Genomic DNA, 18921 nt, shown 5'->3' with positions numbered 1-18921 from the left:
TAAATATTCAACAATAAGGAAATGTTGTATTAAATAAGTTTCATACCTGACAGATGATTCACTTGAACACCATTAAAGTATACTTGTAAAAGTAGCAATAGGGAAATGCATTTGCCATGATATTAAATGGAAAGGGGCACAAGGTACAAAATTATATTGACATTGATTACATGTAAGCATATACTGTTGTAATAATATGTTCTACTCAATGTGTCAGAAATTTTTTTCAAAAAGGTCAAGATAGTAAATATTTATACTTTGTGGGCCACACAGTCTCTGTTGCAACTATTCAACTCTTCCATGTGATGTGAAAGCAGCCATAGGCAATAGGTAAATAAATGACTGGGTTGGTGTGCCAATGATACTTTATTTACAAAAGCAGGTGGTGGGCTATAGTTTGTTCTTCTACTCCAATACCTTTGTAGAAAGGATCTTAGACCACGGATGACTGTATTAGATTTCTAGCATTATGGATAACATTTTTCTTTTTCTGAATTTTATATAAAAGTATTTTTTTTAAAAAGTAAATATTTTAAAATGTCTTTGTAATGATAGTAAATTAGGGGAAAGAATACATCTTTTTAAGATTTACACACACACGCACACACAGAGGCAATTATTATAAAGTTGTAGCCCATTGTACACATTCAATAGAGTAAAACTTAAAAGATTTATTTTTTATCCCCCAGTCTATCCCACATGCATTTATTGTATGGTTTGAATTTTTATACCTTATTATTATATGAGATTTATTATTGTCATTTAATATATACTGGAGAACATCCTATGTTAGTATATTTATATCTATTGTGCTATTGTTATTTTTGGGGTGTAATAAAACTCATTTTCTTATTGTATATAGTTACGGTGTACAACTTGAAGATTTGATATGAGTATACCTTGTAAAATAATCACCACAATTAAGCTAATTGACATATCTATCACCTCACACAGTTACCTTTTTTTGTTTTTTTGGTGAGACTTAGTATCTAACTTCTTATTCATGTAACATAACTGAAATCTTATACCCCTTGACCAACATCTCCCAATATCCCACTTCCTTCAACCTCTCCTAATGACCATTCTACTCTCTACTTCTATGAGTCTATTTTAGATCCCATAAATAAGAAAGATCATACTATTTTAGATCACATATATAAGTAAGATCGTATGATATTTATCTTTCTGTGCCTGGTTCATTTCACTTAGCATAATGTCCTCTTCGTCCATCCGTGTTATTGTAAATGACAGTATTTCCTTCTTTGTTTAAGGCGAATAATATTGCATTGCATGTATATACCAAATTTTCTTTATTCATTCATTTGCTGATGGACATTTATGTGTTTCCATATCTTGGCGATTGTGAAATAATGCTGCAATGAACATGGGAGTGAAAATATCTTTTCTAAATAGTTATTTTATTTCCTTTGGATATATACCCAGAAGTGGGATTGCTGGTTTATATGGTAGTTTCATTTTTAATTTTTTGAGAAAATGCCATACTGTTTTTCGTGATAGATAGTTATACCTATTTACATTCCCACAAACAGTGTACCAGGGTTCCCATTTCTCTACATCCTCACCAACACTTGTTTTTATATATATGCGTGTATATGTGTATATATGTATAAATAAGAATGTGTAAATATAATTTATTTATATATCTATATCTATATCTATATCTTTATATATTATATGTATCATGTATATATATATTTCCATCCTGACAGATGTGAGGAGATATCTCATTGTAGTTTTGATTTGCATTTCACTGATGATTAGTGGTGTTGAGCACCTTTTCATATATCTGTGGGCCGTTTGTATGTCTTCCTAGAAAAAAGTGTCTATTCAGATTTTTTGCCCATTTTTAATTTGGGTTATTATTATTATTATTACTGTTGTTGTTGTTGTTGTTGTTGCTATTGAGTTGTATGAGTTCATTATGTATGTTGGATATCAACCCCTTAATCAGACAGATGTTTTTACAAATATTATCTCCCATTCCTGAAATTGCCTTTTCATTTTGTGATTGTTTCCTTTGCTTCACAGAAGCTTTTTAGTTTGATGTAGTCCCACTTGTTTTTGCTTTTCTTCCTGTACTTTTAGTGTCATATACGAAAAAATTGTTGCCAAGACCAATATCAAGAAGATTTTCTCTATGTTTTCTTCTAGGAGTTTTACAATTTCAGGTCTTAATGTGCATGTGTTTGTTTAATCCATTTTGAATTGATTTTAGCATAAGATAATGGTCCAATTTTATTCATTTGCGAATGGATATTCTGTTTTCCTAAACTCCATTCATTAAAAAGACTATCTTTTACATATAAATTATTCTTGGTGGGGCCGAGCCCGTGGTGCACTCGGGAGAGTGCGGTGCTGGGAGTGCGGCCACGCTCCCGCCACGGGTTCGGATCCTATATAGGACTGGCTGGTGCACTCACTGGCTGAGTGCTGGTCACAAAAAAGACAAAAAAAAAAAAGAAAGAAAGAAAAAATTATTCTTGGTGACCTTATTGAAGATTGACTAACTGAAGATTAGTTTATGCATGGGTTTAGTTCTGGGCTCTCTATTCTTGTTCATTGATCTGTGTGTCAGTTTTTAATACCAGTACTATTGTGTTTTGATTACTATAGCTTTGTATATAATTTGAAATCAAGAACTGTGATACTTCCAGCTAAGTTCTTTTTGCTCAAGAGTGCTTTTACTATTCAGGGTCTTTTGCGATTTTATAGAAATTTTAGGATTTATTTTTCTATTTATGTGAAAAATACCATTGAAAATTTGATAAGGATTACATTGAATCTGAAGATCTCTTTGGGTAGCATGGGCATTTTAATAGTACTAATTCTTCCAATCCATGAAAACGAGATATCTTTCTAATTATTTGTGCCTTCTCAATTACTTTCATCAATGTTTCATAGCTTTCAGTGTATACTTTATTTCCTTGGGTAAATTTATTCCTGAATATTTTATTCTTTTTGACGCTATTTTAACTGGGATATTTTAAGTTTATTTTTTCGATAGTTTATTGTTAGTGTATAGAAATGAAACTGGTTTTCTATGTTGATTTTTTTTCCCTGTAATTTTACTGGATTTGTTTATTAATTTTAACTTTTCTATTTTTTGGGTAGAGGTAGAGTGATAGAATCTTTAGGATTTTCTATATATAAGATCATGCCTTCTGCCAACAAAGACAATTTTACATCTTCCTTTCCAATTGGGATGCCTTTTATTTATTTATTTTTTGAACCTAATTGCTCTGCCTAGTGTTTTCATTACTGCATTGAATGAAAGGGACAAGAGGGGAAATTTTTGTTTTGTTATGGATTCCAGAAGAAAAGTTTTTAAATTTTTAACATAGAGTATGATGTTAGCTGTAGACTTGTGATATATATCCTTTATTATGTTGAGGTACACTCCTTCAACACTTAATTAATAGTGTTTCTATCATAAAAGGATATATTTTATCAAATGCTTTTTCTGCTTCTGTTGAGATGATCATATTATTTTATGCTTTATTCTGTTGACATGATGTATCACATTTACTGATTTGTGTATGTTGAACCATACTTGTATCTCGTTAGCGTTAAATTACACTTGGTCTTGGTGTATGACATTTTAATGTCCTATTGAATCCCTTATTTTTTTCTAAGATTTTGAGAAGGATTGGCATTTATATTCTTCTGTAAATGTTTGGTAGAATTCACGGGTGAAGCCATCTGGTCCTGGAATTTTCACTCTTAGAAAGTTTTCAGTTAGTGATTCAATCTCTTAACTCATTATTGATCTACTCACATTTTCTATTTTTATAATTCAGTTTTTGAGGTTGCATATTTCTAGGAGTTTATCTATTTGTTCTAAGCTATTCAATTCACTGGCATATAATTGTTCCTAGTACTCTTTTATAATCCTTTGTATTTTAGTGGTATCAGTTGTAATGTCTCCTCTTTTATTTATGGCTGTATTTAACCTAGTATTCTCTCCCTTTTTTTTTTTTTTAGGTATTCTAGCTAAAGTTTTATCAATTTTGTTCATCTTTTAAAAGTCAACTCAGTTTTATTGATCTTTTCTATTGTCTTTCTGGTCTCTATTTCATTTATTTTTGTTCTGATCTTTATTATTTCCTTCCTTCTGCTGACTTTGGGCTTAGTTTTTTTTTTTTTTTTTGTTTGTTTCTGTTTTTTCTTTTTCTCTTTATTTTTTAGTTTCTTGAGGTTATAAAATTTGTTTGAGATCTTTCTTATTTCTTAACATAGACATTATCACTGTAAATTTCTCTCTTAGAACTGCTTTTGCTGCATCTCATTAGTTTTGGTATGTTGTGTTTGTATTTTCATTTGTTTTAATATATCTTTTGACTTCCTCTTTGATTTCTTCTTTGACCCAATTGTTTTTTAGGTGTGTGGTATTTCATTTCCATATATTTGTAAATATTTCCCCTCTTATTGATTTCTAATTTCATACCCTTAAGGCCAAAAAAAGATACTTGATATGATTCCCATCTTCTTAAATTTGTTAGGACATTTTTCAGGCCTAATATATGATCTACCTTGGAGAATGTTTCATGTGTATGTGAGAAGAGTGTATACTCTCCTGGTGTTGGATGGGATGTTCTATGTATGGGGCTACTTCAAAAATTTTATGGAGTGATTTGCATTACCATTTAATTCTATTTTTCCACAAACTTTTTGAAGTACACTCGAAAGTTGGTTTCATTCATTTGGTCTATAGTATTGTTCAAGTCTATTGTTTTATTTTGATTTAATGTCCAGAGCATCCATCTGATGTTTAAAATTGAGTGTTGAAGTCTTCTGCTATAATTGTATTGTTACCTATTTCTTCTTTCAGTTCTGTTAATATTTACTTTGTATGTTTAGGTACTCTGGTGTTGGGTGCATATAAATTTACTATTGTTATACTCTCTTGATGAATTCATATTTTATCATTATATAGTTACTTTCTTTGTCTCTTGTGACAGTTTTTGGCTTAATGTCTATTTTGTCTGATATAAGTATAGCCACTTGCATTCTCTTTGGGTTGTTATTTGCATGCAATGTCCTTTTTCTTCCCTTCATTTTCAGACTATATGAGTCCTTAATGCTAAAGTGAATCTTTTATAGATAGCATCTAATTAGATTTTTTAAAGCTATTCAGGTCCTTAATGTATTTTGATTCAAGAATGTAATTAACTTATGTTAAATGTAATTATTAATAAGTAAAGATTTGCTATTCCCATTTTTTATTGTTTTCCTGAATGTTTTGTGGTTCCTTTGTTCCTTTCTTCTATCTTGCTGGTCTCCCTTGTGATTTGAAATTTTAGTAGTGTTATTATTTTTATTCCTTTCTCCTTAATCCTTGTTGTTGCTTTGCTTCCCAGGGATTTGTCACCTCTTTTCCCCTGGGTGATGGAGGCACCAAAGATTACTCAAAACCCATCTCTTCCAAGCAGTGAGAAGCCTCAAAAAGGGGTTAATCTACTCAAACCCTCAAGAGCAAGGCATTCCTTCCATTTGGGAAATTAACCACGAATTGGGGTTCTCTTTCTACATTTATTTTCCAGCCCAGGAAGTTACAGGAAGAGACACAAGTGGGGTTACAGTTTCAACAGTATAGGCTGACAACTTTCAGTAAAAACAAGCCAGATGACATTCCATAAGGCAATCAAGTGATCCACCAACAAAAGCTTGATCTTAGCAAATGTTTTCTTCTTACTACAGCAGCTTCCCAGTAACTTTACATATCAATCAGTAACTTGTCTGTCTTTGAACCAGCAGCCTTATCGTGTTACAACTCTTTATCTTACAACAGAAACTAAATAGCCTGGGGAAAATTTCCTGTTTTTTGTAAGGCTGGTATTTGAAACTACAAGGCTTTGGAAAACCAGGCCCTGTGAAGTCCATTTACTTTATGCATACTTCATACCTTGTGTGTGTATGTATGTATGTGTGTGTGTGTGTGTGTGTGTGTGTGTGTGTGTGTGTGTGTGTGTTTTATTTCTTTTTATTTTAACATTTACTTGTACACTTTTGTGGGGTACAGTGTATTGATTCAGTACATGAATATACTGCACAATGATTCATTTAAGGTAGATACCATTACAGGATTTTTAGTTTTGATTTTCAAGAGGCTTATATAAGTCATCTTGTAGTCATAATAGACTATTTTAAGCTTATAACAACTTAATTTTTCTTACATAAAAACCTCTATACTTTTACTCCTCCCACCACATTATAAATTATTCATGCTACTATTTATATATTTTTATAATATGTATCCATTAACAACTTAATTGTAGCTAGCTTTATTTTTAATACTTTTGAAATTTTAACTTCTATACTAATATTAAAAGTGATTTATGCTCCACTATTAAAGTATTGGAGTATTCTTAATCTAACTATATACTTACCTTTATCAGTAAGTTTTATATTTTCATATGATTTCATGTTGCTATTTAGTCTTTTTACTTCAACTTGAAGAAGTCCCTTTAACACATTTTTTACCCACTCCCTGCTTTATTGAGGTATAATTGACAAAAATTGTATATGCTTAACGTTGATGATGTGATGTTCAAATATGTGTGCATATTGTGAAATTTTACCACAGGCACACTAATAAAAATATCTATCACCTCACATATCTAACAATTTTTTTTTTTCATTTAGAATTTCTTGTAGGGCAGGTCTAATAGTGATAAATTCCATCAGCTTTTGTTTGTATTGGACAGTCTTTATCTGTGCTTCATTTCTGAGCGACATTTTACAGGGTAAAACATTCTTGGTTGGCACTTTTTTTTTATTTCAGCACTTTGAATACACTCTCCCCTGGCCTGTGAGGTTTCTACTGAGAAATCCACTGCTAGCCTTACGAAGGAAAGGTTATCTTGTGTGTGATGAGTCACTTTTCCCTTGCTGCCTTCAAAATTTTGTCTTTAAATTTTGGCAATATTTTATAATGTATCTGAGTGAAAATCTCTTGATATTCAATCTGTTTGAAATTCTTTGGGCATCATGGATTTGGATGTTCATTTTTCTCCCCACATTTGGGAATTTTCCTGTCTTTTCTTTAAATGAGCTTTTTGCCTTTTAGTCTCTTTCTGCCCCTTCTGGGACTTCCATGATTTGTATATTGTCTAATTTAATGGTATACCATAACTCAAGTAGCATTTTAGCTCTCTTTTTTATTCTCTTTACTTTTTATTCCTCTGGATAATTTCTAATTATATCTATTTGAGTTCACTGATTCTTTCTTCATCTTGATTACATCTGCTGTTGAAGCTCTCTATTGAATTTTTCGGTTCACTCATTGTATTCTTTAGCTCCAGAATGTCTACTTGTTTCTTTTTTATGATTTTTCCTTATTAAACTTCTAATTTTGTTTATTTGATGTTTTTCTAATTTTGTTCAGTTGTCTTTCTGCATTCTAGTATTGCTCATTGAGTTTCTTTAAGATAATTATTTTGAATTCTTTGTCAGGCAATTCATAAATTTATTTCTTTGTGATCAGCCCGTGGAGTTTTATTTTGCTTTTTTGGGGGTGATGTTTCCTTGATTCTTTATTTTCCTCAAGTTTTGCATTGCTGTCTTAACATTTGAAGAAGCAGACAGTCCTCTCTGCCATTGCTTACTGACTGGTTTTGGGAAAGAAGCCTTCACCAGTAAACTCAGCTAGATATTTTGAGGGTCACTCAGGCCTTTCCTTTAGATGTGCTTACCTCAATCCTCTTGTTTTTTCTTGGGGGTGAAGTCTTAGAATTGTGTGCCTTCTCTTGATGTTGCAAACTCAGTCTGGGTGCTGTCTCCCATTTATTTTCCCCAAGGCAGTCTCCTAAGTTATTCAAAGTTGTGTACCTTCCCAGAGTCAAGGTAGCTGCTGATATCCATGTGCTATCTGAGTAGGCTTGCATGTGACATCTGGGGTATAAGTGGAGTGATGAGGAGGGATGTGTTGGCCAGTGGGGGGCTGCAAGAGAGGCATCCCAGAGGGTTTGTGGGTCAGTCTCTTGCTGGAAAACATGAGAAAATTACTATTATCTACAGCTGGCTTTTGAGACCTGTGCAGTGGTTGATGTGAGCCCCTGCCTCTCCTACTCTTAGATTCCCCTGACTATGCAGACATGCCAATCCTCTCAATAGTCTGGTTTGGTGGGTTGAGTCTGAAATGGGTCTCTTGGGCAACATCCCATGGGGCTGGGAAACCTAGGCACTCAATCTACTATTACCTTCCCCTGTTGGAGAAATTATGAGCTTGAGGGAGTCTCTCTTGACACTGAGCTGTGCTGTCTTGGGGGAAGTTTGACAATGCAAAGTGAAACTGTGCTTCTTATGCTCTTCAAAGTGTTTATTCCCATGTTTTTGTTTGAATGGGGTGCTGGAATATCTCCACTAGACTCCTGGCTTCTGATAGAGGTATTCCCATCTGTAGAGGGTCGTCAAAGCTGATGTTTCTGTGGGAGTGTGAGGACTGTATTCTTCTATTCTGCCATTTTGCTTATGCCATTCCTGTACTATTTTTAATAATGACATAGCATACAATTCTATAAATGAAATATAATTCATTTAAACATTCTCTCACTGAGAGCCAGTTAGGTTATTATTTTTTTCAATTATTTTGCTATTGTAGACAATCTGACAATTGATTTGCTTCAATATAAATATGTGGCCATCTGTATAGACTTTTTTTGTAGGATAAAATCATCAAAGTGATAATTTGCTATGTATAGAATAACAGTGGTTATTGATGAAAAGAGAACCAAAACGTCAGAGGAGATAAGATCAAGTGAGAAAAATATGGGTCACATCAAAAAAGGAGAAAATGATGTATTTAAAAATGTAAGTATTTTACATATGTGTATTTTGAGAAGACCAACACAGACCTCCTGAATCAGAATCACAGCAGCTGTGTATTTGGAACTAATTTTAAGCTCCTCAGAATAATATATAAGACTATCCATGATCTGAACCCTTTCTACCTGTCTTTTGTGATGGCTTTCTTCCCCCTTTCCCTGCCACACCCTCCAGAAACACACATCTAATTACACACGCAAACATGTGAATGCACACACATCAATCAATTACTAGCTTAGAATTTGGGGAATGTAACTAAATCACTCTATGCCTCACTTGCTTTCTGAATTATGCATATGACAGAATATTTTGTGTGAGGATTAAATAAGATAATTCAATTAAATATTTAGCAGACTCAAAGTGTTTTGAATTATTGTTGTTAATATTTCTATATATTAACTTAAACATTTATTATAGGAATATCTGTTCCATTCTTGGCAATTCTAGCGTTGAAATCGAAACCATAATTATTGGTGGCCATGAAATAAAAAGTAGATTCCCCAAACATCTTGATTTGGAAATATTACACTTTCAAATTTCAAACAAAATCTTTGTTTTTATTATTTAAACATAATTGATTGTACATATCTGTGGGGTACAGCATTGAATATCAATATCTCTGTGAAATATAATTACTATATTAGTACTGTGTGCAGGATAATTACTATATTTATTATTACAGAATGTATTCATTTTTTGTGGCCCTTTACCAATTTCTTCCTAATCCCCCTTCCCCCCTCCCCATTTCCCTCTTCTGGTGGCCTCAGTTCCATTCTCTCCCTTTGAAAGTTCAAGGAATTATTGTGATTGTTGAATTCAAACAGAATCTTATATTAGGTACTTTCTTATGTTTATTAAAAATGAAAAATGTTATGGTCATACACCTTGTTATAGGCAAGATGTTAGATAATATCCAATCAACTGCTTAACTATGGAATAGTCTTGGAACATTCTCATTAAAAAGCTGGCTTTTCTCTGTGACCTGGCTATCTTTCTTTTCTGCTCCAAACTAACTGGAAGGGAAAGAAGAGAGGGAAGAAATTTATGAACTTCGTATAATCTGTTTGAGGGATTGTCCAAATATGTCTCCTTATTTTGCTCTTGCAACCATCATGAGACACTGAAATATCTGGAGGTTTTCTTCTCACACGGGGAAAAAAAGCTAGAAGACTACAGAACACTTTCTCCATTTCCAAGAATTTGCTAGAAGTGAAAAGAGGAGTACTCAGAACATCTTCTGTCTCTCTCTTTTTTTCTTTCCTTCATATTGCATAACTTCTCCCATATAAGAAATCTGTGAGGACCTGATATTATTCTGATACTGTTAAAGTTAAGTAAAATTATGATATAAATAACAATAAACTGGTATGTACGGACATGTCACAATTAAAAATATCTAATACACGACAAATTTGGGTGTAATAGGAAACTATAACATTCGAACATCAAAGGAATTAGATTAAGTAAACAAGTGTTCCAACTGGTTTCTGTTCTGCAAACATCATACATCAGAAAAACATAAGTACACATTTCTATTTTTCTTTATGTTATCAAAGTAAAATGTTTATATTTCCTCTATAAAGATTTTCATGTGGAACATGCTTTTAAGATTTAGATGAGTTTGAATTTTGCAGGGGAAATTTTAAAGTCCTCTCTAACATTTCTGCAAGTTTCTAGGCAAGGATGCTTACATTGGTATAAATGCCTCTTGCTCCTAATAATTGCCTTTGTTTGCAAACTGTCTCTTATTATGAATGTTAAATTTCTTTCTCTATCTTCCATTACATGTTTCCCAAAGTGGAGTTAAGTATCTTTCCTCAAGCATTACACTCACAAACACCCTCACAGTGTAAACTTTAAGTATTAGATATCTTTTTGTTTGTTTATTTTAATTATGGAGTGATATATCTCTTCCACATTGGGAGGTAACCCATCCGCTTTACTTGTCTGTTCTCACCCACTCCCGAATTTCTGATCCTTTCAAACATAAAACTGTTCATAACTGCCTCTTTATTTCCTGGTTTCTGCTAAAATATGCCTTCCAAATACTACCTTCTTTCCCATGAAGCTTTGCGAAGTATTTTTAAAGAAAAATGCTCCCCTTCCAGAGAAATTCTGTTTCCATCTGTTTAGAAAACATTTTTTTTTTCATACTACTGCATATGCAACCTTGAAGTACTTGCTTGTGGCTGAACTTGTTTCACATTCCTTTCACTAGTCCTTTGTAGTGTAATAACACTTTATTTCCTCCATTAACACTTAAAATGTTACTTATGGTATTTAACTCTACATTCTTCCATTTTGTTGTTCTACTTTCTCCAAAATTTTGCAATGAAGACATAGCATTAATGATAAATGCAACATCAAATTATAGTGTGAATTATCAAAATTTATTTACTTTAAAATGAATATATTAAGAATAATCTTTTTGTATTCACATTTAATTAACATGGTCTACACTTAACTCTGGTCCTGTTCATTAAAAAGATGGAAAGCCAATTGCCAACATTTTGTTGTTATACGGATTATCCAAAAAAAATTTAAATAAGTTTATGTACTTTAGCACAAAATGTTGGTAGTTGGGTTTCCTGATCAAGGTAAGATGTAACTGTGACTATGAAAGAAAGCTGAACTAACAGTCAATACGTGGTTAAATGGTGATCTTATTACTTAAATCTGAGTTCTGCATAACTTATCAATAAATAAAAATAAAAATATCTGATATGAGCAGATGGACAATGACATGATTTGTAATTTTGTTTGTTTTTATGAATCCTTGGGCTTTCTCTTCCCAGAATTGAAACGGCATATTCTATATGCTAAATTAAATGGAATAAACTAAGATAGACTTGAATTTCCTGAATAGATTTTTTTCATTCTTTCATTAGTTTAACTAGAGTTTATAAATTGAATTTTTGGAATAACCATTTTTTGGTTTTGTTGATTTTCTCTATTTTTGCCTGTTATTTATTTCAAAGTTTCCCATACTTATCTCTATTATTTTCTTCTATCTACTTGCTTTGATTGTAATCTGCTCTTTTGTTTTTCTGGCAGCACAATGTAGAAGCTTAAAGTATTAATTTTTTGTACTTTAATAAAGACATTTAAACCTAAAATTTTTTTCTGAACAATTTAAATTTCTTTGGTGTTTATAACATTTTCTTAATTACCTTGAGACTTTGTCTTTGTCCCATGAGATATTGGGAAGCTTAATTTTCAGATACTTGAAAATTTCTGTATGTATTTTTATCATTGATTTCCATTTTAATGCCATTGGAAAGCATATGTTGGATGATTGTGTTTCTTTTACATTTTTGTATTTAATATCCAATCTATCTGTTTATCTTGGTGAATTTTATGGGTGCATTTGAAAATAATATTTATGCTATTGTTGTTTTGGGGTAAATTATTCTATAAATATTAATTAAGTCAGGTTATTTAATAGGGTTATTTAACTCTTCTAAAGTCCTATTGATTTTGTATCTGTCTATTCTATCAATTACTTACAGAAAAGTATTCAAATATACAACTGTAATTGTGGATTTGTTTATTCTTCCTTTTTCTACTTACAGTTTTCGCTTCACACATTATTGATTTATGTATTACTTGCATGGCCAATTAGAATTTTTATAACTTAATTTTTCAAAATTATTAATTGACAATTAATAATTACATATATTTATGGGTTCAATGTGATGTTTTGATATATGTATAGATTGTAGAAAGATTAATTCAAGCTAATTAACATATTCATTACCATACCTACTTATTTTCCTGTGTTTTAAAAAATGTGTTTTATAACTACTCTCTAAGCAATTTGGAAATATACATTATTACTAACTATAGTGAACTTTGTACCCTTTGACTAACAGCTCCACTTTCCCCATACTCCTCACCTCCCTAGCCCCTGGTAACCACCATTCTACTGTCTCTTCTATGAGTTCCATTTTTTTTCGATTCTACATACAAGTGTAGAGAAGTCTTTCTGTGTTTGGCTTATTTAATTTTGCATAATGTACTTCAGGTTCATCCATGTTGTTGCAAATGACAAAATTTCCTTTTTTAAAAAAGGCTGTTTAGCATTCCATTGTGTATATTTTCAGCATTATCTTTATTCATTCATTGATGGACACTTAGGGTGATTCATATCTTGGCTATTGTGAATAATACTGTAATGAACATAGGAATGCAGATATCTCTTCAACATGCCAATTTCAATTCCTTTAAATATATATATACAGAAGTGAAATTGCTGGATCATAAAGTAATTCTATTTTTAGTTTTTAGGAAGGCTCAATAGTGTTTTTCAAAATGACTGTACTAATTTACATTCCCATCAACAGTGTACCAGAGTTTATTTTTCTCCACATGCTTACAAATACTTGTTATCTTTTGTCTTTTTGATAATAGTCATTCTAACAGGTGTGAAGTAAAACTTAATTGTGGTTCTAATTTACGCTTTCCTGAATGATTAGCAATGTTGAGCATTTTTTCATATATCTGTTGGTTATTCAGATGTCTTTGCTTCAGAAATGTCTGTTCAGGCTCATTGCCCAATTTTTAATTAGGTTATTTTTCTTCCTATTGAGTTGTTTGAGTTCCTTAAATAGTTTGGGTATTAGCCTCTTATCAGGTGTATGATTTGCAAATATATATTTTTTCTTAATCTGTGAATATGCTCTTTACCCTGATCATTGTTTCATTAACTGTAGAGAAGCTTTTCAGTTTGATGCAAACCCACTTGTGTATTTTTGCTTTTGTTGCCTGTGCTTTAGGATGCATACTGAAAAAAAATCATTGCTCTGATCAATGTCATGAAGCCTTTCCCCTTTGTTTACTTCTATTTTGAGTTGCTTTTTGTATATGGTTTGAGATAAGGTTTCAGTTTTGTTCTTCTGCATGTGGATATCCAGTTGTCCCAACACCATTTATTGAAGAGAATGCTCTCTACTCATTGTGTGTTCTTGGCACATTTGTTGGAAATCAATTTACAGTAAGTGTGTGGGTTTGTTGCTGGACTTCATATTCTGTTCCCTTGGCTGATGTGTCTGTTTCTGACATTACCATGCTGTTTTGATAACAATAACTTTACAATATCTTTTGAAATAAGGGAGTGTGATGCCTCCAGCTTTGTTCTTTGTATTCAAGATTTTTTTTTAGCTTTTCAGGGTCTTTTGCATTTTCCATACAAATTTCAGGATTTTTTTTTCTATTTCTGTGTAAAATGCCATTGGAATTTTGATAGGGATTGCATTAAATTTGTAGATCACTTTGGATAGTATGTAAATTTTACCAATATTAATACTTTCAATACATGAACATGGGATATCTTCTTATTTATTTGTGTGTTCTTCAATTTTTTTCATCAGCATCTATAGTTTTTAATATATAGTTCTCTTACCTCCTTGGTTAACTTAACTCCTAATTATTATTTTGATGCTATTTTAAATGGGATTATTTTGTTAATTTGTTTTCCAGATAGTTTATTGTTAGTGTGTAGAAACCCTACTAATTCTTGTATGTTGATTTTATATCCTGCAACTTTACTGAATTCGTTTGTCTATTCTAAGTATTTTGGTGGAGTCTTTAGGGTTTTCTATGTATAACACCATGCCATCAACAGAGATGATTTGACATCATCTTTTCCAATTTGGATGAATTTTATCTCTTTTTTCTATTTAATTCATCTGCCTAGGACATCCAGTACTATGTTGAATGAAAGTGGACATCCTTGTCTTATTCATGACAGTTAAAAAAAATGCTTTCATATTTTCACCATTGAGTATGGCGTTAGATGTGGATTTGTCATATATGGACTTTATTGTGTGGACATGTATTCCTTTTACAACGATTTTGTTTAGAGATTTTTATTATCAAAATAGGTTGAATTTTGTCATGTGCTTTTTCTGCATCATATGATTTTTGTCCTATATTTTGTTAACATGGTGTATAACATTTATTTATTTCCACTCTGATCTTTGGTATTTTCATCCTCCTGCTAAATTTTGGTCTACTTTGTTCTTCATTTTCTAGTTCAATGAGGTGTAAATTTATGTTGTGTATTTGAGATCTTTCTTCTATTTTAATGTATGCATATATTTCTGTAGAATTTCTTCTTAGGATTGTGTTTACAACATTCTATGCATTGTAGTATGCTGTGATTTCATTTTCATGTGTCTCAAAATATTTTTAATTTACCTTTTCATTTCTTCTTTGACCCATTGATATTCAGGGGCATGTTGGTTAATTTCCAACTATTTGAGAATTTTAAAGACTCCTCCTGTTATTAATTTCTAGTTTCAGATCATTGTGGTTGGAAAAGATACCTGATATGATTTCAATCTTTCTAAATTTGTTAAGAATTGTTTCTTGATCTAACATTATGATCTAGCCTGGAGAATGTTTCATGTGTGCTTGTGAAGAATATCTGTTTTGTTGCTGTTAGATGGAATGTTTTGTATATGTTTGTTAGGTCCATTTGGTCTAAACTGTAGTTCAAGTCCAATATTTCCATATCAACTTTCTGTCTAAATGATCTATTCATTGTTTAAAGTGGAATATTAAAGTTCCTTATCATTATTAGATGGCAGTCTCTCTCTCCCTCCATATCTTTTAATATTTACTTTCTATATTTATGTTCTCCAATGTTGAGTGCATATATATTTACAGCTGTTACAGTCTCTTGAATTGACCCCTTTATCATTATATAAGGCCCTTGTTTGTCTCTTTTTGCAATTTTTGATATAAAGCCTATTTTGTTCAAAGTATAGCTACTTCTGTTCAATTTTGCTTTCCAAATACATGAAATATCTTTCTACATCCTTTGACTGTCAGTATATGTGTGTCCTGAAAGGTGAAATGAGTCTCTGGTAGGCAGCATACTTTGATTTAAAAAAAAAAAATTATCCAGTCAGCCATTTAATATCTTTTTATGGAAGAATTTAATCCATTTATATTAAAAGTAATTATTGATAGATAAGAACTTACTACTGATATTTTAATTGTTTTCTAATTGATTTGTAGATTGTTCCTCTTTTCTTTATTGCTGTTTACCTTTGTGATTTGATGACTTTCTGTAGTTGTATGCTTTGAATTTTATTTTATCTTTTGCATATCTTATAAGGTTTTCCTTTTGTGATCACCATAAGACTTACATAAAACATCTCGTAACAGGCTATTTTAAACTGATAACTTTAATCACTTACACAAAATCTACACATTTGACCCCCCCATACAATTTATGTTTTTGATATCACATTTTACATGGTTTTATAATTTGTATTTGTTAACAAATTAGTATAGTCGCAGGTTTTTTTTTTTGGATAGTTTTCCATTTTAATCTTCATACTAGAGATATAACTAATTTCAATCCACCATTACAGTATTTGAGTACTCTGAGTTTAACTATGTACTCATATTTAGCAGTGAGTTTTATACTTTTATGTATTTTTATGTTACTAATTAGCAACCTTTTTCTTCAGTTTGAAAGACTTTCTTTACCATTTCTAGTAAAGCAAACCTAGCGGTGATAAATTCCCTCAGCTTTTGTTTGTCTGAGAAAGTTTTTATCTCCCCTTTATTTTTGAAGTACAGTTTTGTTGGATATATTATTCTTCAACAGCAGTTTCTTTATTTTTTCTTTCAGCTTTTTAAATATATCATCTCATTTCCCTCTAGCCTGCAAGGTTTCTACTGGAAGATCTGCTAATAATCTTACTGGAGTTTCCTTTTAAGTAATAAGTTGCTTTTTTCTTGCTGCTTTTGAAATTATCATCTCTATTTTTAATTTTTGATAATTTAATTATAACATGTCTTAGTGTGGGTCTCTTTGGATATATCCTTTTTTGTGTTTGTTGAGCTTCCTCAATCCAGATTTCTAATTTCTTCCCCAGACTTGGGAAGTTTTCCGCCATTATTTTTTTTTTAAATATGTTTTCTGCCCCTTTTTTCTTTCTCTTTTCCTTTTTGTACTGTGATAAAGCATATATTAGTCACTTTGGTGGTGTCCCATAGGCCCCTTAAGCTATCTTCAGTCTTTTTTACTTTATTTTTTTCTTTTTGTTTCTCAAATTGGATGATTTTCAATAACCTTTCTTCAAGTTTCCTAACCCTTTCTTCTGCATGATCTAGTCTTTTGTTGGGCTCCTCTATTTAATTTTTGAATACAGTTATTCTATTCTTCAGTTCTATGATCTGTTTGGTAATTTTTAATATTTCTATTTCTTTGTTGAAGCAGCCAGTTTGTTCTTACATTTCTCTCCTTACCTTGCTAAGCATCTTTATGACCATTCTTTTAAATTCCCTATTACATAAATAACATATATCCATTCCATTAGGGTTGGCAGAACCCTGTATACTGAAGATTTATCTTGTTCTTTTATTTGGAACATATCTCCCTTTGCTTTAATTTTCCTTTATTCTCTGAGTTGGATTTTGCACATTAGATAAATCATCTCTCCCAGAATAGCTAGATTGGCATTATGTAGAGAGTGTTTATCCCCAAACAGCCTGGCCATAGACTCTAGGTGCCTCTTGGCTCCTTGTGCCTGTCCAACCCACTGTCTTTGTTCTTACTGGCCAGAAGATTAGGGTGAACTAAATCATGCTATTGCTTCTAGTCAGATAAGATAGAAGCCAGTCCCTCAGGATACAGATAGAAAGGTTGGAGTGTTAGCTGTGTGTTCCATTTCCTTCTTTGCTCATGGAGAAGCTGTGGCCAGAGCTTAGCTCACACTCATTCTACCCTATATCAAGGAGAGGATCAGTGGCAGATGCCTGCACTATCATTCAAATTGCTTACTCTAAACATGGTGAGATAGCTGCTGAATGTTTTCAAGTTTAAAAATCACTATTTTGTTTTCTGTGATCTAGGAGACTCAGGAATGCAAAGCCCCATCTAGTCTCAGAGCTAGGTAAATTAGGAGCCAGTTCCTCAGGTAGGGGCTATAAAATTTGGGACCTCAATGCATGCAGAAACTACTTTCAGAGAGAGTCCACAGACTTGGATTTCCCATTAGAACAAGCCAAGGAGGAAGGTGTGAGGAGTTCCTACTCTCTCATTCAGGCTTGTTGAGTTCACACAGTCTCCTTCAAGGGAGAATGTGCAGGCCTGAGTTTATCACTGAAGCAAGCTAAAGAAGAAGGTACAGGGAGTTTCCACTTTCCTGTTCAGGTTCACAGAAGTCTCACACAATCCCTCCAGAGCAAATCTGTAGGCTGGAATTTAACACTGGAGCAAGTCTCTGGGTGTTCCCACTCTCCTGGTTATGCACACAGAGGTCTCCCAGCCTCCTTCCAGTGAGAGATTTTAAAATTTATTATTGGAACAAGTTGTGGAAGAAGGAGTGGGAAGTGTCATCCCTCATGTTCAGGTAAGCAGAGGTCTTTGAACCTTCTTCCAGGGAGAGGTTGCAGGGCTGGATTTATTGGAACAAGAAATGGATGAAGGAATAGTTAGTGCTGTCCCTCACATTCTTACTCATAGAGGCCTTTAAGCTCTTTTCAGGGAGATATTGTAAGCTTGGATTTATCACTGGAGCAAACCAGGGAAGAAGGCATGGGATATGCCCACTCTACCTGTAAGAACCCAAATGCCTCAAGGGATCACACCGAGGAATGTAAGAACCCAAATGCCCCAAGGGATCACACCCTGATCACATAAGTACTTCTCGGCCACACCCCATCATGGCGCTGGTTGCCCTTCTCTTCCGTACTCTCCTTCCCGCCGGCGCGAATCGCACACCAATCAGCTCACCCCAAGCCCCATGCAGTATGCTAAGTAGGGATTGTATTTTAAGCCAATCAGCCTTCCCTAAAAGCCCTATATATATGTGTTTGTGCCACCTAATAAATGAGCTCTCTCCGGTGGATCGTCAACTGGTGTCGACTCATCCTTTCATTTGGTGCCGAAGCCCGGGACGGAGCTTCTCTCGAACAGTGACACTTTTCGGATCGCAGCGGCAACACCTTCCAAGTCGCCCCTCAGGGCTCCCTCGAGCTGTAACACTTTTCGAATCGCAGCGGCAGCACTTTCCAAGTCGCCCCTCGGGAACTCCGTCCAGCCAGGACCAGCCTCCC

The sequence above is a fragment of the Cynocephalus volans genome, chromosome X (genome assembly GCF_027409185.1).
Source record: "Cynocephalus volans isolate mCynVol1 chromosome X, mCynVol1.pri, whole genome shotgun sequence".
Taxonomy (NCBI): domain Eukaryota; kingdom Metazoa; phylum Chordata; class Mammalia; order Dermoptera; family Cynocephalidae; genus Cynocephalus; species Cynocephalus volans.
The sequence above is the reverse complement of the archived record's forward strand: the minus strand, read 5'-3'. Positions refer to the sequence as shown.